The 24,095-nt window shown below is 46.6% G+C and overlaps 1 protein-coding gene across 1 annotated transcript in view; it reads right to left on the minus strand.

The window, feature by feature from the left end:
- KCNJ16 (potassium inwardly rectifying channel subfamily J member 16) overlaps positions 1 to 24,095 on the minus strand; it is a 398,988-nt gene that overhangs the window by 232,508 nt on the left and 142,385 nt on the right. The window lies entirely within an intron of this gene.

The raw sequence follows: 24,095 nt of genomic DNA on the forward strand, positions 1-24,095 counted from the left end.
AGGAAGGAGCACCCCCACCTTTTGGCTGACATGAAAAGTGTCTGCCAGGCTCAGCAGAGGTCAGCCAGACACCCTTTCAGGGCAGGCATCCAGGAGCTAAACAAGCACTAAGGGAGCGGGCTTCTGGCTGTCAAAGCTGAACTTTGCCGAGCTGAAGATGTCACAGTAGGATGGGCCTGGCCTCCCCAGTCAGACAAAGCACCTCAAGGACCATTGCCTCACGAGGAGGGAGAGAATCACTGATAGTCTCAGACCTGGGCACTTCAGTTTTAAGCCATGAAGTACCTATGGACCAGTGTGCATTAGGAGGTGGCAGTCACAATCCTTCCAGAACCAACAGATTCCTTCCTTGAAACGCTGCAGATGTTAAGTTTTATTTTTTTAATGTTTGGTTGTTTCCTGCATGTGTATGTATGAATGTGTGTGTATTTGTAAGTGCATGCTGTGAATGTGTGCCTGTAAATGCATGTGTGTGAGTGATTGTGTATGTGTGCATGTAAATCGCCTGCCCCCTCCACCCACTCTTATGCTATAATTGGCTGCCACTGTTAAAATGTTTTGTCAAATAAGGAATTTCCTTCCTAGAAAGTTTTGTTCATTTGAACTGGGGGAGATGTGTTGTAATATAGTCGTTTTTGTTACTTCAAGTCAATTACTTTTTTTTTCTGTGTAAGGTTGGAATCCTGGAATGCTCACTTTTGAATAAGCCACAGAAAATGTTTCACTACGGCGGTGTAATCTAGCATAATTTCATTAATTTTGCATTACTCTTGTAATGCGAAATTCCTGAAATCATGCCGATAGTCTGGCCACGTTGCGTAGTTATGCACCGTATGCTGTGAAAGTTTGCCACTAATGCGCAGGACTAATGCTAACAAAATAACTTAAGAGGTTTTTGTATGGAGTGGTTTTGTTGTTTGCACTGTATGTTTTAGATTGAAATGCATGACACGAAGACGCATTATAAGCTAAAAGTTAAAGAGGCCAATTTTGCATAATTATCCATAATTTCCACTCAATTTTCAGAGTATCTGTGAAACTATGCAAAAGCAAATAAAGCACATTCTGCACAACCCTACTTTTAAAGCTGTGGTGAGAGCTTTGATTGATTCTACCCTCAGGTTCAGAACAAACAATATCTTAGCACACTTGCTGACCTAACTATAGGTGATCACGTGTTTATACGCTCCCTTTGCTCTGTTGATGTGGTTTTCTCTTCAGGAATAACCTTCAATGTGTTGGTAGTTGTATCGTTGTCTAATTAACTGACATATTTGTTCATTCAAAAGATACAAATAATTTGCAAAGCCAATAGATCTGGCCTATAACTGAAAGTTTCTAGACGCTTCCATCCATGAATTCACTCATGCATTCATCCATTCATCCATCCATCCTTCCACTATTGTATCTATTCATCTGCCACCTGATTTATTCTTGCTTTCGTCCACTTGTTACGCCAGAATATTTCTCCCACAAACATGCCAATCATTAAAGAAACACTTCTAATTATCAGCCGTATTCAGTGGCGTTGCTTTTGACTGGAGAAGGGTTTGAGAGTGCTTCTGCTTGTGTGTGACTACTGGCCTGTGATGGGTGGGAGACTGCTTCTTGTAGTTTGTGTCTAATAGCAGCTGAGGGGTCAGAGATCTTTTGCTACTATGAGGCTGCTATTGGTTATGTGCGTGCTTTTTGTCGGTAGTTTCAGACTGCTAGCCGAATTCTCCTGGTAGGTTGTGACTGGTGCTCTAAGAGAGGTGTGAGTACTTCCTGTAGTTTATGTGCGTCCTGGAGTAGAAAGGATGTAAGACTAAAGTGTCTATTTAGGGTGTTTTATTTCTCAACCGTTAAGGTTTTAACAATTTCCTCCAAGTTTTCATCGAGGCTGTGGCTGACGACAGGCTATGTACTTATATAATGATACATGAGCATTGTAACAAAACAGTGCTACAGCATTCCTAGGCAGAACCCTCTTTGTTCACTTGCTAGCTGTGACAGTCAAATTGAATGACCTAGTCTGTGTGTTTATTTAATTGCCAGAACGTTTTTTTAGTCACCCCTGGTTGGTTGCCTCCACTGACCAGCCGCCTGCACAGATAACTGACTCTCATCAGCATTGCTGAAGAGAGTCTAAATCACCTTCCCACAGGCCTGTTCACGCACTCACATCCTCAGCTTCTAATACGGGAATCTGCCTTTAAACTCGCGCTAATAGCTCAGCAGCTTTTTCTAGGAGGTGTTCTCTCTAGCTGATGCTGGTCCGAATGCACCAGCCCTAAAGCCATTCCAGCTCCCTTGAATATATGCAAGAGAGCAAAGTACTAATCGTGAGCTTTGGTACAGCGATCTTAACCAGAGCAGCTAATTTGCACCATGCAGATTCACAATGTCTTATATGTGGAGAACAGAGCATACTCACACATGCAAGTAAGAACACCATACTTGCACACTAGATAAACCAGCATATTGCAGCATAGAGCTAATTTTCCACAGTTTTCAGGTTCGAGCCTGCGAGTGTACGCACTACCACATGCATCTCGCTTGGCTCCAAGCCCTTTACTGTCGACAGTAAAGGGCTTGGAGCCCTCCTGTCGCTCACTTTTTGTTGGCTTGCGTAGCATTTTTATTCACAGCCTCATACTTTGCCCACTTTGGGCCTGGCATCATTTCCGTTCCTCTCTGTGGTGCAGGGGCCGGGCACTGATTGATTTAACTTAATCATTGCCGGTCCACTGAATAAGTAGAGGTATTATTTTGTTCTTTTTAACTTCTAGTGCTCTGCAAACAGAAGGCTAGTGACGGGCAAAAACGTGTGCTGCAGGACAAACAAAATTGCAAAGTTTTCACTTTTTATAGCTTACTTTCTTTTATTTTTCCAGCTCATCTTTTCTTTTCCTGCTTGTGGGCACACTTTTCAAAAGATTATGGGGGTCATTCTGACCCTGGCGGTTGACTACCGCCAGGGCCAACGACCGCAGATGCACCGCCAACAGGCTGGCGGTGCATCCATGGGCATTCTGACCGCGGCGGTACAGCCGCGGTCAGAAACTGAAAACCGGCGGTGTCCCGCCGGTTTCCCGCTGCCCTGGGGAATCCTCCATGGCGGCGCTGCAGGCAGAGCCGCCATGGGGATTCCGACCCCCTTACCGCCAGCCTGGTTCTGGCGGTTTTGACCGCCAGAACTTGGCTGGCGGTAATGGGTGTCGTGAGGCCCCTGGGGGCCTCTGCAGTGCCCATGCCAATGGCATGGGCACTGCAGGGGCCCCCTAACAGGGCCCCACTAAGATTTTCAGTGTCTGCATAGCAGACACTGAAAATCGCGACGGGTGCCACTGCACCCGTCGCACGCCTTCAACTCCGCCGGCTCCATTCGGAGCCGGCATCCTCGTTGAAGGCGCTTTCCCGCTGGGCTGGCGGGTGGCCTTCTGGCGGTCGCCCGCCAGCCCAGCGGGAAAGCCAGAATGGCCGCTGGGGTCATTTGACCGCGGTGCGGTCATTCGGCGGCTCCCGCCGGCCCTGCGGTTACTGCGGCCGGCGGGAGTCAGAATGACCCCTATATTGTTTTAAATATTGCAATACAACATTGTTTCTTTATGTGTAATTTATGAAATTATGCTTTAACACATAATCATTCAGTACACCCCACTCTAATCCGCCCCACTACAATCTACCCCAATCCACCCCACTACAATCTACCCCAATTCACCCCACTTTACCCCACACCAATCCACCCCACTCCAATCCAAAACACTCACCCTAATCCAGTCCAGCCCACTCCACTTCAGTCCTCCCAACCCATGCCAGTCTAATCTGCCCCACTCTAATTCACCCTACTCTAATCCAAAAACATCTGCCAATTCCAAAATAATCTGCCCCACTCCAATGCAAAAAAGTCTGCCCTACTACAATCCAAACCAATACACCCCATTCCAATCTAAATATATGCCCCACTCCCATCTACCCCACTCCAATCTGCCCCATTCCAATACAAAACAACCTTCTCCAATCCAAAACAGTCTGCCCCAATCCAAAACAGTCTGTCCCACTCCAATCCGCCCTACTCCAAACCAAAACAATACATCCTACTCTAATCATATCCACCTCACCCCAATCCAATCCACCCAAATCCCTCCCAATTCACCCCACTCCAGTCCATCTCACTCCCATCCAGTCCAACCCACTGCATTCCAATCCACACCACATCACACCAACCCAATCCACCCTAATACAATCTGCCCCACTCCAATCCAAAACAATTTGTCCCACTCTAGTTTTCCCACTCCAATCCAAAGCAATCTGTCCCACTTCAATCGGCCCGCTCCAATCTGCCCCACTCCAATCCAAAACAATCTGCCCCACTTCAATCCATTTCAATCTGCTCCACTCTGATCTGCCCCACTCTAATTCAAAACAAAACTGGCCCACCCCAACCTATACCACTCAACCCTGCTCCACTCCAATCCCAAACAACCCACTCCAATCCAAAATATTCTGCCACACTCTAATCCAATCCACCTCACCTCAAAACAATACACCACGCTCAAACCCAATTCAACCCACTCCAATCCACCAAAATCCACCCTATAATCCAGGCCACCCCACACCACTCCACTCCAACCCAGTGCAGTCCAATCTACCCCCACTCCAATCCAATACACCTCACCCCAGTCCAATCCACCCTAGCCCAGTACAATCCAATCGACCCCACTACATTCGAATCCACCCCAATATACTCCAGTACAAGTACCCCAATCCTCTTCAATCCCACCCACCCCAATTCACTCCAGTCCAATCCACTTCACTCCAGTCCATCCCACCCTAGTCCAATCAAACCCATCATACCTCAGTCCAACACACCCTACTCCAAGCCAACCCACTCCACCCCCCTCTAGACTATCTCACCCCACTCTAATCCAATCCGCCCACACCACCCCAGTCCATCCCACTCCAATACAATCAACAATAATCCACTCTCCTCCAGTCCAATCCACCCTACTCCAAACCACCTTAATTTACCCCGCTTCAATCCAGTCCACCCCTCTTCAGTCATTCCACCCCACACCAATCCAATCCACCACACACTAATCAAATCCATTCCAATTCAATCCAACTCACCCCAATCCAATCCACCGCACTCCAGTCCAATCCATCCCACTCCAGTCCAGGGAATCAAATCCACCCCCCCACTTCAGTCCACCCCACTCCAGTCCAATCTAACCCATCCCACTCGAATCCACCCCAATTCCATCCACCTCTCCAATTTCAATCTACCCAACATAAACCCTCCCCACACAACCCAATCCAATCCACCATACTATACTCCAATCCTATCCATGCACTATCTCAATCCACTCCAACCCACTCTACCCTATTGTACCTCACTCCGCTCTACAACACTCTCTATGCCGATCCACTAAACTCTACTTCTTTCTACTCAACTCTACAACACTCTACTCCTCCTACTTCACTTCATGACATTCCAACTAATCCACTCTATTCCCTCACTCCACTCTAACACTCCACTAACTTTTAGCCATGCTGAACAGCAGCCACACTGATGTACAACAGGTAAACTACATTGTCAAAGCCAATCGCTCTTGTATAGGTAAGACCTATTGGCTTTGCCAATGCCTGTTATCCATTGGGATGGAGACATCCAGCAGCAGTAAAAACAATATATATGATGAGATCACCAATGAGGAAAGACATGTAGAATAACGCAGTAGTTTTGCCATTGGTTTGTTTGCTTCAGCCCCACCAGTCCACGCCATACACCACCACATCATTACTTTGGATATGGAGGCCATCTCAGGAGTTGGAGATCCATGGCATGTAATGCCTTCTTATAACAGCCCTGCTGCTGGCACATGCAGTATCATGTGCTATTGTTGTTTTTTTCTGTGACGAATGATACTGCAGTTGTGGAAGCTTATGGAAGGGGGCATTAAATAATACGGACCTTCGCAGGGCTGTTTCATCTAGGGAAACAACAATTCACCTCTTTGGAAGTTGATGGAATGTGGGAACTTTTTTGGGGGGAAGGGGACTCAAGGAAATCATGGGTTACTGGACTTCAGCAGTTATAACTATTTTAATTATGGAGTGCTGGGACCACCTAAATATTGGACCCAAACTGAGCACCATTTTAGCACTTGATCCTTTGAGTTGTGAGATAGACAAAACGAAGGGACTCAGAAAAGTGGTATGGATTATAAAACCAGAACTCTGCAAACTTAATAAATTAATGGCCAGACAGTGCTTTTACTTTAAAATACAAAAATACTTTAATTCACCAACAACTAAGTACTAAACATAAAAATACAAATCTACACAAGGAAAACCATTATAGTTCCCCGTACTAGAGATGTGTATAACAATTTCTACTCTTGTTTATGTAGAGCATTTTCCTATCCACAATGTGAAATGACTATCTATTGTTGTTGTCAAACGTGCACAGTGTAAAACCTCTTCCTTCTGTGTTTGCCAAGGATTTATATCATGCAACAGCATTCTGTATTTGACATAGGGTCTGTCAGTTATAGCCAGGGCCAATGGAATTATGCAATTGGGCAGCTGCAGCGAGTTTCACATAATTAAAGTTTGCCACATTTGCCACATAATTCACGATATGACACATAGGCCCTCATTATGACATTGGTGGTAAGTCCTGCATACCGCCATGCTGACTGCCGCCGATATACCCCCTGTGCAGCAGATTACCGCTACCCATATTATGACACACACATAGCAATCCGTCACGATACAGCCAGACACACAAGTCTGCCAGCCCAAAGGTCATTGATAAACTGGCGGTACCAAAACGCACACCGCTACGCCAACAGAACTACACCCACAGCATTAAGACCCACGAATCACCGCTGTGGACATTCAACCGCGGTAAACCATTGGCGGTACATACCGCCGTGCTCAAAATATACACACACATACAAAACAACACTACATTGGACAATTCAAATTACACACACCTGACACACATACACACACCACACCCACACCACTATAAAACACACTCACACTACCCACAACCCTTTATAACTAACAAAAATTGCCAACTGAGAGAGACAGACCAAGAGCACCCAGAGAACCAGAGCCACATAACACCATAACCCATACACCATCCAGGCACCTTACAACACACACCCCAACACAGCACCCCACACACCCTCGCACACACTACTCACACTGCACCCATGGCACCACAAAGACAACCCAGGTTCTCAGAGGAGGAGCAAATGGTCATGGTGGAGGAAATCGTCCGGGAGGAGCCACAGCTATTCGAATACCAGGTGCAGCAGACATCCATCGCTAGGAAGATGGAGCTCTGGTGGAGAATCGTGGACAGGGTCAACGCCGTGGGACAGCACCCCAGAACAAGGGATGACATCAGGAAGAGGTGGAACGACCTACAGGGGAAGGTGTGTTCCGTGGTAGCAAGACACCAAATAGCAGTACAGAAGACTGGCGGTGGACCCCCGCCTCCTCCCCCACAACTAACAACATGGGAGGAGCAAGTCTTGGCAATCATGCATCCTGAGGGCCTGGCAGGAGTAGCAGGAGGACTGGATTCTGGTAATTCAAATCTTTATTACTAACACCGCCCCTACCTGCATGCCATCACAAACCCCTACCTGTACCCTCACCCCCATCACTCCACCACCTCACATACACCCCAACATCACAACCCACCCATCCCAATACCAAGCCCTGCACGTAACACCAATGCACGGAACCCTATCACAGACCTGCATGGACACCCATCGCTAAAGCATGCACACTAGAGACAATCACGTAGCCCACCAAATGACTATTCACACAAGTCAAAGCTGCCAGAACAATCACAACCATAGTGGGCCACACACCCATGCACAAGATGTCACACGCAGAAACAATAACACTGCATTTACATCCGCACAGGTCCCCCACCCAACGTCTCCGGAGAAGAGGTGCCAGCAACATCCAGTCCCCCCACAGAAGAGGCCCACAGTGATGACAGCAGCTCTGGACGCCTGGATCTGGATGACCAACCTGGCCCATCAGGGACCTCTGAACAGTCGGGTACTGTTAGACTTTTCTACCTTGGTGTGGTCTCCCTCAACTTTTTGCCTCAGTTTCCCAGGTTGTTGATGTGTGCTGGATTCTGATTTTGCTGTTTTTGTTACTCTGGGCACTTTACCACTTGCTAAAGTGCAAGTGCTCCTTTCCAAAATGTGTATGTAATTGACTTATCCATGATTGGCATATTTGATTTACTAGTAAGTCCCTTATAAAGTGCACTAGAGTTGCCCAGGGCCTGTAAACCAAATACTACTAGCTGGCCTGCAGCACTGGATGTGCCACCTACATAAGTAGCTCTGTAATCATGTCTCAGACCTGCCACCGCAGTGTCTATGTGTGCAGTTTTAACTGTAAATTCGACTTGGCAAGTGTACCCACTTGCCACGCCTAAACCTTACATTTTCTTACATGTAAGGCACCCCTAAGTTAGACCCTAGGTAGCTCCAAGGGCAGAATGCAGTGTATGGTTAAGGTAGGACATATAGGCCCTCATTCTGACCTTGGCGGTCTTTTCGCAAGACCGCTGAGTTACCGCCGCGGTGAAGACCGCCGACCGCGGCGGTGTGCCGCTGTGCGCATTCTGACCGCTGGGAGCGTTCCGCCGGAAAACCGCCAGCAGCCACACTGGCGGTCGGCGGGAAAGTGGAGACTGGTCAACCTCCACCGCCACGCCAGCAGAACACCGCCCACAGAATTACGACCCACATTTCTGTGTGGCGGTCTTCTGTTGGCGGTCTTCTGTTGGCGGTCACGTCCCTATGGCTCCCGTCGCCTCCCGGAGGACCAACGCACAAGGTAAGTTGATCGTCCGTGAGGGGAGGGGGTGGGGGGGTGTTGTGTGATGTGGGCGTGCATGGGGGTGTGCGTGTGAGTGTGTAGAGGGGTGCTGCTGTGTCTATGGGTAATGTGTGCTGTTCGGCAGGTGCGCATGTCGGCATGTATGTGTGCGGGTATGTGTCCCCTTTGTGTATGTGTGTGTAGGGGGTGCGTATATGTGCATGTTGGGGGTGTGAGCATGTCGGGGTACATGTATGTACATGTCGGGGTGGGGGTGGGGAGGGGGTTCGTACCACCTCTGGGGGGTGGCAGGGGGGTGGAGGGTGTGGGGGGAGGACTCGGGTGGGTAGTGGGGGGTGGGGGAGACCCCTATCAGTGCCAGGGAAGGAATTCCCTGGCCCCAATAGTGCTTACCGCCATGGTTCGCACGGCGGTTCCCGCCCGCAAGAAACCGCGGCGGTAGGCAGGGTCATAATACCCTTGGCGGTCTTGGGACGACCGCGGGGCCGGAGTGCGCAAACTCCAGCCCCGCGGTCATGACCGCCGCGGCGGTCGGAGTGGAGAAGTAGCGGTCGGTCGCGGCGGGGACCGCCGCGGTCAGAATGCCATTTTTAATACCGCCGGTCTGTTCGCGGTCCGACCGCCGTCTCTCCGCCGACCGCCAGGGTCAGAATGAGGGCCATAGTAATGTGTTGTATATGTCCTGACAGTGAAATACTGTTAAATTTGTTTTTCACTGTTGCAAGGCCTGTCCCTCTCATAGGTTAACATGGGGGCTACTTTTAAAAATGATTAAAGTGTAGATTCCCTTTGGGAGCAGGTGGACATGTGGAGTTTGGGATCTCTGAGCTCACAATTTAAAAATACATCTTTTAGTTGGGCTGGTTGCACCTTGCACTAGACAGTGACACAAAAGGAGCTGGGGTGTAGCCTACATTTCCTGATGAGCCATATGTGCTAGGAGGGAGGAGAGGAGTGGTCACTCACACCTGAAAGGGCTGTACCTGCCCTCACACAATGCAGACTCCAACCCCCCTGGTGAGTTTCTGGGGCCTGGCCTGGACAAGGCAGGATTTCACATTCAAGAGAGACTTTGCTTTGAAATAGGCCTACTTCAAAGGAGAAATTAGATAGAAGAAGGACACCCAAAACCACAGACTTTAGAACACTTCTGGAAACCAAGAGGAACCGCTGCCTGGAGAAGAGCTTAAAAGCTGAGGAAGGAGAGCTGCCCTGCCTGTGACTGTGCTTTGTGGAGCTATCCTGCAGTTGCTGCTTCTGCCAGAGTAAGAGGGAAAAGACTGTACTTTGTGTGCCTTCCATCTTGTGAAGATCTCCAACGGCTTGATTTAGAGCTTGCCTCCTGTTGTTTGAAGTTTCAGGGACAGCAAAGACTTCTCTCTGCCAGCACCTGGAATCTCTAGAGAGACTCCTACTCTGCTCTGTGGTGCCCATCTAGTTCCTGGGGCCCTGAAAGGAGAAGCAGGCAGCCTAAGAGGAAGAAATCCACGCACAGAACGTTGTGCGGGGAAAAAATCTACGCAACTCCGATCTGCAGCTGGAAAATTGACGTGCTGCTAGCTTCGCAGCTGAAAATCAACACTCTCCTGCAACGCGACCGAAGAATCGACGCCCGGAGCTGGACAAACGACGTGCAGCATCGCTGATGGAGGCTGGTGAGATCGCAACCCGTGCTGCGTGGTTTTCGGATCATCATGCAGCTTGATTTCCGATGAAAGCACCCTGGGCGTGTAAAACCAACGCAAGGCCTTCCCGGACCTGAGAGTCCCGACTGGATCGACGCATCGCTCTCCTGCGGAAGAAAAAACGTACGCACCTGACCCGACGAAAGGAGAAACAACACATGGTCTCGCTAATGAGTGAAATCGACGCATCGCAAGCCCTTTTTGACACACACTCACCCATGCAGGGTTATTTTTGACGCACCCAAGGTACATTTTCATGCTAACAGTGTTAGCATGTGTTTTTAAAACTACATGAAGACTCTTTTTGCATTTTAATTGATAACTTGACTTGTGTATTGTGGATTTTTATCATTTTGGTCTTGTTTTGTTTAGATAAATATTTTCTATTTTTCTAAACCTTTGTTGTGTCATTTTGTAGTGTTTTCATTAAGTTACTGTGTGTGTTGGTACAAATACTTTACACCTAGCAATCTGAAGTTAAGCCTACTGCTCATGCCAAGCTACCAAGGGGGTAAGCAGGGGTTAGCTGAGGGTGGTTCTCTTTTACCCTGACTAGAATGAGGGTCCTTGCTTGGACAGGAGGTAACCTGATTGTGAACCAAAGATACAATTTCTAATAGTTACACAGGAACAGTCCCATACCACCACAGTGCCTTCCCCCTTAGGAAACACCAGCACAGGACCCACTCAGTGGGCCCACACCTCTGTCCCCAGGACACGTCCATCAGCAGTGTGTCCACCACTACAGGGACCCCAGGACACCCCACAAACACAAGACAATCAGGGACCTGGGCTCAGTGGTAGTGGGCACACTGTTCAGGGGACCGAGGCACAGGACAACAGGGAAGCTGGGAAGACTACTGTGCGACAGTGGGAGGAGAGGCCCACGGAACCGACTCTCCAGGAGGGCCTTGCAGGGATCCTGGGAGTATACCACCATTACCAGGAGGCAATGGGCCAGATACTGGACAAGTTGCAGGAGACCCAGCAGCTGCGGGAGGGACAGTACCTGGGGATCAGGGAGGACCTGAAGGACCTGAAGGACATTAACACCACCCTGGTAACCATTGCAGGGGTGCTGGCAGACATGGCCAACACCATGAGGGAGGCAGTGGCACACCACCGGGCCCCTGACACTAGCCACACCGATGAACAGCCATCCACCTCTGCTGCCGCTAGTGGACAGGAGGCCCTGCTGGAGCAACCGGCAACCGGCACCCCTCCCCCGGCAGAAGGCGAACCACCCAAAAAATGGTCTCTGTGATCTGGGCAGAAGCCAGAGACTATTGCCAAGACCCCTGCCAGGAAATAAGACTCTCCTGATTGTGTCCCACTCTGTCACCCTGTCCACCTTGAACTGCCATTGTTCCCCTTCCTATGCCCCCTTGGACAATGCACCTGTTATACAAATAGACTGGACTCTATCCTGGACTTTCCTCCAACATCACTCCAGCCCAAACCAACAAACAAACCAATGCGTTCCTGGAGGGCATTCACTCTGGCATGGTGGCCCAACAGAGATCAATTCAGAATCTGGCCTTCTCCGAGGGCAGCCATTGTCCCTGTTTCTTGCCTCCCCCCTCCAACTTGCTCTACATAGTCCCATTCCCCTCAACCCCAACCTATCACAAGCACACAGCCAGACCAGCATGCACCCAGGACAACACACAGGAATGGCTCAGGCAAACACAAGCACCACACATCATCCCACAGGCGCTCACACAGACACCATCCAGATGCAGACATACCAACATTCCCTGCCTCCACTATGGCCCCCTCCTCCTTGTCCTCCACCTCCCTCCAAGTAGTGTCTCTACTCACACCTGCATGCACTACATCCTCATCCAATACCTCCATCACCAGCATGCCTATCAATACACACCCCTCACTGGCAGTCACCACCCCCACATCCATGCACACGTCCCCTTTGTCCTCTCCTACTGTGTCTGTGCCCCCTCCTCCCGAAGTACACAAACGCAAGCACTCAGACACCCAACAGCCATCCACCTCACAACAGCATTTGTCCATGCACCTGCATCCAAACACACCTCCTACAACCACTTCCTCTTCCTCCACTCCCAAACCTTCACTCTCTTCCCACCCCAGTGTCCCTAAGAAGCTTTTCCTCCCCACCGTTCACCTCTTCCCTAGCCCTCCCACCCACCGTCCTTCACGTTGGGCCTAAGTGGTCAGAACCCAGGCGCGCACCTCAGCCACCCAGTCAATGGCCACAGTAGTGTTGACAGCTACTGCAGTTGGGATAGGATCCCGGGAACCAGCCATGAGCACTGAAAGTTGCCCTGCACCAGGTGCATCAAGGAAGGGCAAGGAAGCACCACCAGCTGCAAAAGGGAAAGGCATGGAGGCACCACCAGCTGCGAAAGGGAAGGGCAAAGAGGCACCACCAGCTGGGAAAGGGAAGGGCAAGGGGCCTGCACTGCAGGCAGGAAGGACAGGAGGCCTGGTGCTGGGACTCATTCGGAGCCCCCACCACCAACCATGGCAGTTCAGCCATCCGAGGCTGCAGGGGACCGGCTGGAGCCTCCCCCCACCACTGCCAGCACTGCCACCAGCACCACTGCCAGCAGCAGCTGCCCCAGTGGGCAGCTGTCCGAGGCTGCAAGGGAAGGGCTGGAGCCTCCCCCCACCACTGCCAGCCCCAACACCAGCCCCACCACTGCCACCCCCGAGCAGCTGCTACCGCTGGTGGGCAGTGTGTAGTCCTGCCTCCATGGGCTGTAGTGCGTCCTGGACCCTGAAAATCCTGTAGGTGTGACACCCAGGTGGGAGACTGTGACCTTGCACTCCCCAAGATCTGCTTCACAGGGCACAAGACTCCCTCCAGACCCAGTAGAAGAGCCATCCACTGACCCCATCCTTCCCAGGATGAAGCACACTGGGCACAATGCCCCCTCCAGAACCAGTGGAGAAGCCATCCACTCACCCCATCTTTCCCAGAATATGAAGCACACTGGGTGCACGGCCCCCTCCAGAACCAGTGGAAGAAGCCATCCAATCACCCCATCCTTCCCAGGATGAAGCACACTGGGCACAATGCCCCCTCCAGAACCAGTGGAGAAACCATCCACTAGAGAGACTGTGGCTTGCACTCCCCAGGACCAAGCAGTGGGCAAACCACCCACTTGAAAGACTGTGGCCTTGCACTTCCCAGGACCAAGCAGTGGGCAAACCACCCACTTGAGAGACTGTGGCCTTGCACTCTCCAGGACCAAGCAGTGGGCAAACCGCCCACTTGAAAGACAGTGGCCTTGCACTCCCCAGGACCATGCAGTGGGCAGACCGCCCACTTGAGAGACTGTGGCCTTGCACTCCCCAGGACCAAGCAGTGGGCAAACCACCCACTTGAAAGACTGTGGCTTTGCACTCCCAGGACAGCACACAGGGCATGTTGCCCCCTCCAGAAGCAGTGGTGTTGTACCATCTTCCGGCTGAGGTGCCCCCCCCATTCCCTGTCCCCATGAGGTGCCAGTGTATTTTCGACCTCATGCATAGGTGTTGTGGCCCTGTGGCCCGCGGACATTGAGGACTGGGCAGTGTCCCTCCATTTGTAAATGTGTATATACGTTTGTAAATTGATGGACGTATTCATGTTCTTTAATTGTATTACTCTCACTTTCTTCCAATCATTTTGTCCTTGCATTATTCCTGAGGAGTACGGGGCGGATATGTATTGTTAGTGCATCTGCTTGTGTGTATGGTGTTGGGGTGTTGCGTCTGTGTGTCACTCTCATTTTCCTCCCCCCTCCCTTGTGTGCTAGGCGGCAGTACTCACCATGGTCGTCTTCGCTGGCATTGATGTTCGTAATGCAGGAAAAGGTAGACAAGCACAGGAAAAATGTGCAACTCAGGCTCCACGGCGTCTCCAGAGGTGAGTTTTTTTTACTTCTGTGCTCTGTTTCCGCTGTGCTTTTGATGATGTTGGTACCGCCCCCAAAAAGGTGGCAGATAGGTGTGTCATAATAGTGTGGGTGGTAGATTGTCTTCCGCCTGGCTATTGATGGTTACCGTTGTGGTGCTTGTTGCTGCCACTATGGCGGTCGGTGTGTTAAAGTGGCTGTCTGTCTGTGCGGTTTCTGCCGTGGTCATAACTCCATTTTGGTTACCGCCGGCCTGTTGGCGGTATTACCGCTGCTATATCACCGACCGCCAGGGTAGTAATGAGGGCCATAATCTGCAGATTTCAAACCAAAAAAATGCTTCTAGCTCAAAAGGTTCAAAAGTTACTAACAATGTTGAAAAGTGTGTTACCATACAGTGGAAGGCCTTTTGCAAACCTGGACTGGTCACCTTTCTGTTGCTTATTGCTAAATTTGGATGCTAAACTGGTATCTCCAAGGGGTTGAACTGCAGGTGAGCCTGCCTACTCATGCCATGCTACCAAGGGGGTAAGCGGGGGTTAACTGAGGTCGATTCTCCTTTACCCTGTCTACAGTGGGGGTCCTTGCTTGGACAGGGGTTAACGTGACTGCCAACCAAAGACCTCATTTCTAACAGCTGGCTCATAAATAAAAGTTCATTTTGTGTAATTGATGAGCTTAGGTACACAGTCATTATACATGCACTCTGTCTCTCATCTTTGCACCACTGACTCTTTCTTGCATTCACCCTATGACACAACACACACAAACTCAACATAAAATGCTAAATTAATTAAAAGAATACATGGAGAAAAAAGTAACAAGATGTGTTGAACATCTGAACTAAACATACCAGTGGGTGTCTGTCTTGGAGAGGTACTGTAAATAGTCTATCATGTTTTTAAGTTATAGCATGATCGCAACATTTAGAACCAATGTGTTGACCATCTTGGAAGTGTAAAATAATTATATACAATAGGCAACAGCATTCTGTAGTAATCCTGGTTTAGAGAAAGTGGTCACATAGGATGCTGCACAATGTAGATGAAATGTGCTATAAGCAAATGACTTATTAGCATTTCCTGGAAAACTGTACTATCCTCTTAAGACACATTAATTTAAAAAGAGGAGAATCAAGTAAATGAAAGATGAACTATAAAAGAAAAAAATTAAAACTAAAGGACAGGCCACCCAGCTCTGTCACTTAAGTGCACTCACTTTCAGTTGCGTTGGGTGAACTATTGTTACTGCATGCAGTATGCTGTCCTGGATGGAAGCAGTGTTTAAGTAATACTCAAACTACCTGCAAAACAAAGCAGGCCCAAAGACCCTATATGCATCTGTATGGATATATTTTTGTACAGATGGGTCTGTGAATTATTTAGTGTTTTTTTTTAAATACAAGGTCCTGTCAGGCAGCTAAAAGATTCTACCAATAATTAGTACAGTGCAAATCTTCAACCCCTAGGGTATGTCAGAGGCAGCACCAAGAAAAAAACCTCTCTCCTACAAAGGTAATCTGTGACATTTCAGGCAACAAAAGACTTCTCTTTAGGCTTTAATACAGAGTATTGACAATCTATCCTTGAATGCCATTGACTTTAGCATATACTGTCAGGCATACTGCCTTCACTGTAACTTGTAACCTTTGGTAGCTTGACACAGAGCACTCAGGCCTAACCTAAGAGGCAATGTGTGAAGTATTGGTGCAACACTTGAATTACAGTAACAGTGAAAACACCATAAATAAGACTTTACACCAGTTTAGAAAAATAGGGAATATTTATCTAATTAAATTTAGGCACAAATTATAAACATCCAATTACATTTATATAGGTTATCACGGTTCGAGTGTAGTATTGAAAATCATAGTGTTTAAAAAGATGTGGGCTCTCCCATTCGGGGAGTTGCAGTAAGTTCTCTTTAGAGGAGTACTACGAAAGCCCTTGTAATTATAGTTCGGATGCAGTCTCCCGATCAGAATGGTTTGCAGAGAATCTTGGCTGCCCTGGCCCCTCGAGACTGGAACTCAATGCAGGGGCAGAAACACACAACAGGCATCCCAGAGCTGTGGTTCGGGGTCTTGCTGGGTATGCATGCACAGAGGCTGAGCAGTCGTCACACTTCCTTTACTCACAGTACTTTGTCGGTGTCTGGATGGCCATGTGAAGATGCCTTCTGTTGCAGTGGCTGGGCCAGACACAGAGCAGTGGTGCAGAATGCTGGGAAGCACTGGACACGCGCTGGGTTGGTAGACAAGGAAGCACTACACACAATGTTTTGACAAAAGAAGAAGCGCTCAATGCACATGGACTTGGTAAACAAAGAAGTCCTCATCAGTGGTGCTCAGTGGAAATGTCCTTGTTGGTTGCAGAGCAGGAGTAATCCTCACTGTAAGAGGCAGCAGACTGCAGGCCAACACAGCAGAGCATGTTGCAAAGTGGCAGTCCCTCCTAGCAGAACATCAGTCAGAAGGTAGTAGGTCAACATTGCAGAGCAGTTAGCAAAGTAGCTCTTTCCTGGCAGCACAGATTCTCTTCTTGACAGTCTCCTCAGGACCCACATGTGAACTGACTTGGTGGGGTTTGGGGTCCAGTACTTATCCCAAGAGGTGTTTTTGAAGTGGGGAGACTTCAAAAGAGGCTTGTGAAGATCGCAGGGTCCCATCCCTTCCTTCCCTGGCTCCAGAATCTCTATAGGAGTGCAACAGGTAAGTAATATGTCGAGCGCTCAGGATCTGGTGATATATGCATTTAATGATGTCTTCTCAACAGTGGAAAAACATTCTACGAGTCTGTTTGGCAACCAAAAGTCCTCCACGTAATATTTATACTTCTATGGTGCTCTTCTCATTGACACTTCTCTTTTGTTCATGTGTCTTGCTATGTTTCTCTTCTTTCTTAGGTAAGTCGTGGTGGCTCCCAGAAGGCCACCCACAGAGAGATAGAGAGAGAAAGGAGAAAAGGAAAATTATAATCCCTATCACAGGTGAGTGCACATATTGTTTTTTTTCTCTATTAGCACCTTTTCTGCGCTTGTTTCCACCATCCTTGTGTGTTATTCGTGGTGTACCTTTTTTTCTCTTTTCTTACTTCCTTTTTCCCTTTTTGTGATAGTAGTGACGCTGGACTTTTCTTGAGGTAGTAGGATTAGTAGAGGTATCTCTTTCCTATGTTGTCTGGCCTTTTTGTCTATTTCCTAGGGTTAGTTAGTGGTTTCTATTAGTTATCGTGCTCCCCAAAAGTGAGTTTGTTTACCTAGACTGGTGTTGTTCACAGAAAAGGTAATATATATCTCCACTCACAGCTCTGTAGGCTTGAAAGTACCCAGCATTAATCCTCCTGTCACTTTGCTTCCCCCCTTTATACATTCCTTGCCCCTTATCCTCCTTCTGCTTTGATAGCGTTAATGAACCCCATACGCTGCTCCGTACCTGTGTTAGCCACATACCTCCGGGAGCATGGGTGGTATCGCCGCTCGTCTCCTTCTCTCTCTCTGTCAGGTCTGTTTCCTTTTTTTGCGATGATAGGGAATACGCGTTTCCTCCCGTAAAGTGCCTTCTCTTCTCCTTCTATGGCTTGTTCCCAGAAGGCTGTTCCGCACGCTTCCTTGACCGGCGTCAACGCTCTCTGCTTCGTTCTCCATCCACTCCTCTCTCTCTCTGTTCCTGCCTGCTTCCTCTTTTCATTTCGGGACATCTGCATCCCTACCGACGTCATCATGCCACTGCTGGCCTGGAGTGAGTTTGCTATTGTTCATACCCCCGGGGCGCTCCTAGGCCATCCCTGGCAGTCTCACTTCGTGACCCATGTCACAAGGATGTTATGCAGTGCTTTGTGTGAGGAGTCACAGCCCTATTCAGATGTAGGTGTCATGTCCTACCTCCTACGTAGCTCAGGAAGACTTATCAGCAAGGTGATGGGCTATCAGGATGCAAATGTCACACTCCCTTTGTATCTGACTGTCTAGAGGGAATGCACAAAGTCCACCTGTCCTCAAACACAGATGTGCATTCAGACAGGCAAAGGCACAGAATACAGTAAGAAAATTGAAACTTTCTAAAAATGTCATTTTCAGGTTTACAACTTACAATCTGTATTCACCATAAGTTGTGATTTAAAATTGTTAGTCCATGGACACTTAACTCTATATTTATATCCCTTCCCAATGGGAAATTACAATTAAATTATGTTTTAAGGCAATCCCCAATTTTAGGCTATGGAAAAGAAATGCCAAGCAGCAGTTGAAAACAAATTTAAGAGTGTTTCACTACTTGGACATATTAGACTAAAATGTACATGTACAACTTTTTAAATACACTGTACCCTGCTCTTTGGGCTATCCAGAGCCTAACGTAATAATGACTTGCATGTAATAAAAGGAAGGTTTTGACTTGGAAAGGGTGTATGCTGGCCAGGTCAAAATGGCAGTTTTAAACTGCATCCAAATGTTCTGCAGTGACAGGCCTGAGATTAGTTTGAAGTCTACTGCAGTGGGTGGCACAATCAGTGCTGCAACCCAGTAGTAGTACTTAATTTACAGTACCCAAACACATATAGAACACTTTACTAGGGACTTACAAGTAAATCTAATATGCCAATTGTGGATAAGACAATATTACCATGTTTAGAGTACAGAGCTCCTGCACTTTAGCACTAGTCAACAGTGGTAAAGTACACAGAATCCTAAAAGCCAGCAAAAATGGGTCCGAAAAACAAGCGGTCAGAGGGCAAAATGTTAGGGGAAACTACGCCAAGGATGCCAGGCCTAACAAGTACCAAGTCAAATCCCGAGGGACAAATTTATCAAAGACTTGTATCACCCTTGCACCACATAACGGCCAAGAGTGACATAACATTTAAATTAGATTTATCAAGCTGGGCTTGATAAATATAGAGTAACTCAGCGCATCACAAATCATTGCCTTTTGTTACTTTGCCCTGGGAGTGTGGAGTGTGGGTGCTCCCACGCATCCACCCATGGATTTCTGTGCAGATTTAATATTACTAGTAGACCTGGGAATGCGTCAAAATGTTACGCCTCCCCAGGTGAGTCATAATGGGGAAAAAAATTAAGATATTTCTCCTTATTACTATTGCTTTCTATGTGTTATGTATGTTGTAGCACACGCAGAAAGATGAAAATGGTACTTAGGATTGTTTGTGTGCAGGAACGTGCCTCTTCCTACACAAAAACAGTCCTGCTTAAGAACGCAGACATCCTGTGTTGGCGCTGGGCAGAACATTGTGCACCAGTACAGGGAAAAAACAGGAATGTGCCATACAATGTTAAGTCCAGCACATTCCTGCCCCTGCTCTGTCACACAGGGTAGCTCTTCAAGGTGGCTTGCTGTGCTATAATATTTCTTAATAAATATGCCCCTTAATCTATAGCAAGAGTAATGCTAAAAAGGTGAAATGGATAAAACACTTCCTAATAGTATTTTAACTTTCAGTTATTTTGTATCTGCATTTTGGCACCATAAAATGGGTATACCCACTTGGTAAATTCCCAGAACTAGCCTTCCTATGGTCATACCACCCTAAAAGCAAGCGATCTTGTGTGATGCCTTGAATCAACTTATACATACCTCTCTACCTTCACAGTTTTCTGCTCTATCCTGTTGGTCTCTAATATTTCAAGTTACCATTCGGGTGACCTCCCATATTCAATGAATTAGCCATTTTCTGTAAGACTTACAGCCCCAGTCTTTTAGGTCATGTGTTGACCCTGTAGTCTCAATGCAATACTCTAGGACTGTTTTCCTCATCTATGTTTTTCAAGTATTAGGAAGATTTTTGTAGCCCTGCAGAAACCACATCCTCTGAATCCACAGTAGATGTTTGCTGTTGGCTCTGGCCTTTCTGCAGGGTCACCACAGATTTTTGCCTTCCTTTGCTTCCCCTGCATGTGCTCTCTCTTGAAAGCATAGTAATTTAGGACTGTACCCAATTGGTACTTTTAAGTTACTAGTTAAAGGTACTATATGCACCTAGATCTTGTAAATTAATTACTATACAACTAGTGGGCAGTAACACCCATTGTACCATCCTCTAAACTAGCCCTGCAAGACTTGCCACTGCGCCCTGCAGTGCAGATTTAAACTGCGATTTCGACGTGGCAAAATAAACATTTTGCCAAGTCTAAAATGATTTTAATCTTTTTGATTTCTTCCAAACGTAGTGGATTTCTTGAATAAGGATAAGAAGCAGGGATATCAGTGATGTGGTTTTCTTTTATGTTTTTTTACATGTGTCCTTGATTTTTCATAAATATGTTTGTTATTTTGCTTGAAAACTGTTGTCTGTTATCAGATCAAACTGAGCCCTTTGAAATAGTGAATGATATCGTGGATGGTGCTTGGTATTTGTGATTTGTCAACAATATATATTTTTCTCTGTGAACTCTCTTTATTAAGTATTTGGCATGCTATGCAATGACTTTCCAAAATTTGTTCCCAGCACTTTGGCAAAGACTTTCTCCTGTGTTTTTTGGTCTGGTGGCTCAGTCAACCAGTGGCTCTACTTCAGTAACCTGTTTTGGACCTCATGGTCATAAGTTCAAACCCACTAAGTGCATTACGCATTTTATCCTTTGGAGATCGAAAACATACATAGCATGGAGTTGGTTGAGAATAAAATATGTTATTCTTTGCTGAAATATCTTTAAGAGTTGATGTGCACTTACCAAATACACGTATTGTTATCATTTAATACTTGCTAGCTCTTTCTTAACCTTTTCTTGCTAAACATTATGGGGGTTATTACAACTTTGGAGGAGGTGTTAAACCGTCCCAAATGTGACGGATATATCACCAGCCATATTACGAGTTCCATAGGATACAATGGACTCGTAATACGGCTGGTGGTATATCCGTCACTTTACCGCCACTTTTGGGACGGATTAACACCTCCTCCAAAGTTGTAATAACCCCCTATATGTGCTCCTTATATTAGTGGACCTCGATGAAGTCTGAAATAATTTCATAATATAAAAAGCATCAGCAAACTTAAAAGGTGCCACAGCGTTTAAAAAAAGACATTCACCAATGTTGTTTAGATATGCTGCATTCATTTATGCTATTTATCACATTAAACTCTGCTCTATTGACTTGACCAGTGCAGGGGAAAAGTAGCAAATAAAAAGGATTGCTTTCCACATAGAATACATATAAGGGATAAAGGATTAAATGTTACAAAGGGTGATGAATGAGTGTAATTTTAAATGTAAAAGTGGATCTCATGCATTCTAAAGAAACACTTATTTCTACTACAAACAGAGCAAAGACTAAAGCATGCAACATCTCTATTCATAGCCAGAACGGTCTTTTACAATGTGGTCTACGCAGGCTCACTTAAATCACCTTCCTGCTCCTACATGTACAACACAAGGCATCGAGATTGTCCCTCACTCGGAATAAATGGGGCCATATTCAAACCACCTTAAAATAAAAACACAATGTCAATTTCTGCCTCTGCCAGAAGTCAGACTCAAATTTAAAATTATTTACACCATCCACAGTGTACTCGAACACGGGCTACGAACACATACATAAATTGGTTTAGCACTATGGTTCATCCGAGAAACTGAGTTAAAGCAATTCAATGATCACCTTCTAACTAAAAATCAGAAGGCTAAAACAGAGGAGAGGATCCTATGAGCAGAAGGTCAAAACTGTTAGAACACCACCCTCGAGAATCAAGGATGCACCCAAACGATCTAATTTTCATGAAAATATTGAACACCATGCTATTCAGTAAGGAACATGATAACTGTGGAGGCATCAAGTCAATTGTTTTCAACTCTTGGCGGACGTGTTTTTTCACACCTTTATAAAATGGCCTACTAATGACTTGTTGCTGAACACTGACTGATTGTCTACAAAGCCGCTGCTGGCCTCTGATACCAACCAACCTATAACCAATCATTAAACCCCAGCACTTAATGACTCAACTACACCTCTTAACCTCTTATTCCTTCATGTGGCTTGGCTGGAAAATGATCAAAGGGAGATGAGATGTAAAACAGTGGGATACATTTTTGATTAAATGATAAATTGTGCATCTTATTCTATATCAGCTTTGAGGTTCTGTGCTATCACTGAGTGGAAACTACTCTTTTTTTATTGTTTGATCCAAAAACCAAACATATCCATTGACTCAAAAGTACATGTTGTAAATTATGCCAGTAATCCACGATTAGGCAGATTACTTTTCTTATTCCGTTTTAGCATATCAAGAAAAAACACCTTAAAGTTGAGTTTGCCTTTGTGCTCTTTCTGTGACAAACTTAGTAATGCATTGGATAAATAGGATAACACACGTTTTGTAAATTGACAAACTATTATAAAGTAAATCAAATCAATGTGGTTTGGGTGAAGCGACCTGCACTCAATTTCCACACAATGTTGTCCTTCATTCTTCAGTTCGCATGGTGTGGAGCTGGCAGACAATGAAGGGAAAAGTCACATGCACAGCGCTGCGTACGAACGCAAATAGTACTTGATAATGAGCAGTAACAGGCTCCAGGTGTGCATTCTAGAACATTCCAGGTCTAAACATCGGTTAATATACTACAAGTGTTTGGCTCGATGAACATAGCATTCGGAATTAGCCTCTGTCACCATTGCATGCACAAATTCTCCACAGCTTGGTTATCAACAATGGTTTTGTGGTATGACTTATTTGTTTTGGACTCGGATCTGGAAAAAAAGCAGAACTCGGGCCGTACCAAAACAAATTGAAGTTCTTTGAACTTTACAAGGAAAAAGAAATGTTTTCCATATGTCAGATCGCTTTCCTACACCTAACCATATCACGTTTATGTTTCCTTTCTGCCAAAATCCCGCATAACATGCTTTTAGTTTTCCTTATCTGTTATAGAGAAAGCTGAGAGCTACCGGTTTTGATGCGTGCCAGAAAAGAAGGCTCTGTTCTGTGAAGTTTCCACTGGCTTTTGGAAAGGGTGATTTAAAATAACAAGTAATCTTATCCTTTGCTAATGTTAGCACCACAAAGGGATTTGTCCTTGAACAACTTAATAGGGTGTTTTGTTAGCTTATCAATTGAAATTAATGTCTGATATCAAATGAAGTCTGGTATAAAGGCGTGTTAGTGATAACAGCTCCTACAATGATAAATATTATAAAGGAGTGGTGTTTGGGCATCCCCCGCTAAGTTCTAGCTGGACACAGTCCAATGCAGTTGAATGATCACAATGCATGGATAAAGCGTGAGTAGAACAGGAGAAAGTTGTCTTTGTGCATTTCCCTACCAGCTGTCTAGGACTGCCTAGCCCAGCATGTGGACTTGGCAGGCTCTTAGCAGTGGGTCTTGTTTTTATGTTTTTGGTTTTCTGGGAACGTATGTCCTCATTACATGTATGAGTGATTTGAAATTGTTTTACAATTTTTTTTTTTTTTCTCTCTCTCTCTCTCTCTCTCTCCCTCTCCCTCTCCTTCCTCCCTCTCCCCTCAGCCTGCAAATGTGTAATGCGCTATGCTCTCTAAGGGCTAAAGGATGATAATAGCTCCAAGGCACTACTAACTCAGTTGGCTTGACAGGGACATCTAGCCACCACCAGTGGTATTGCACCGTCTGCTAATGTACAAACACGGTTAATTCTGATAAAGGTTTAATGTATGCACAAAAACTCACCTCAT

This window comes from Pleurodeles waltl, chromosome 7, assembly GCF_031143425.1.
Source record: "Pleurodeles waltl isolate 20211129_DDA chromosome 7, aPleWal1.hap1.20221129, whole genome shotgun sequence".
Lineage (NCBI taxonomy): Eukaryota > Metazoa > Chordata > Amphibia > Caudata > Salamandridae > Pleurodeles > Pleurodeles waltl.